The following is a 434-nucleotide window of genomic DNA, read 5'->3' on the forward strand; positions in this document are numbered from 1 at the left end:
ATTTGTTCATTTCTATTGAATGAGCATGAGAATATGGGAACACTGTATGTAATAAATGTTATTTGAGTCATTCCATATGGTAAATTTTGTCTGGTCTCAAAGGAAGTGTGAGGACCATCTTCCTGTAGAAAAGGTGATAAAAAAATGAACATTCTCTAGTATTTGTTACCTTTTGATTATAACAGACTTTGCCTCAGAATTGATAGGACTTTTATTTTCACTGACTGTACTAAAATATATCTTGAGGTTACTGTTAAGAATTCAGGAATGCTTGTAAGGAAATGTGAGAGTATTTCTCCGTGAATTTGTCTGCACCTTGAGTCCAGACAAATTTTAATATCTAAAATATTAATTTTAGATTTTGTACATAGCTCCATTCAGGGAAACTCACCTTATGCATATCTGTTTTGGGCTACGATGCCTATGGGAAAGAG

The sequence above is a fragment of the Lipotes vexillifer genome, unplaced genomic scaffold (genome assembly GCF_000442215.2).
Source record: "Lipotes vexillifer unplaced genomic scaffold, Lipotes_vexillifer_v1.1 scaffold49, whole genome shotgun sequence".
NCBI lineage: Eukaryota > Metazoa > Chordata > Mammalia > Artiodactyla > Lipotidae > Lipotes > Lipotes vexillifer.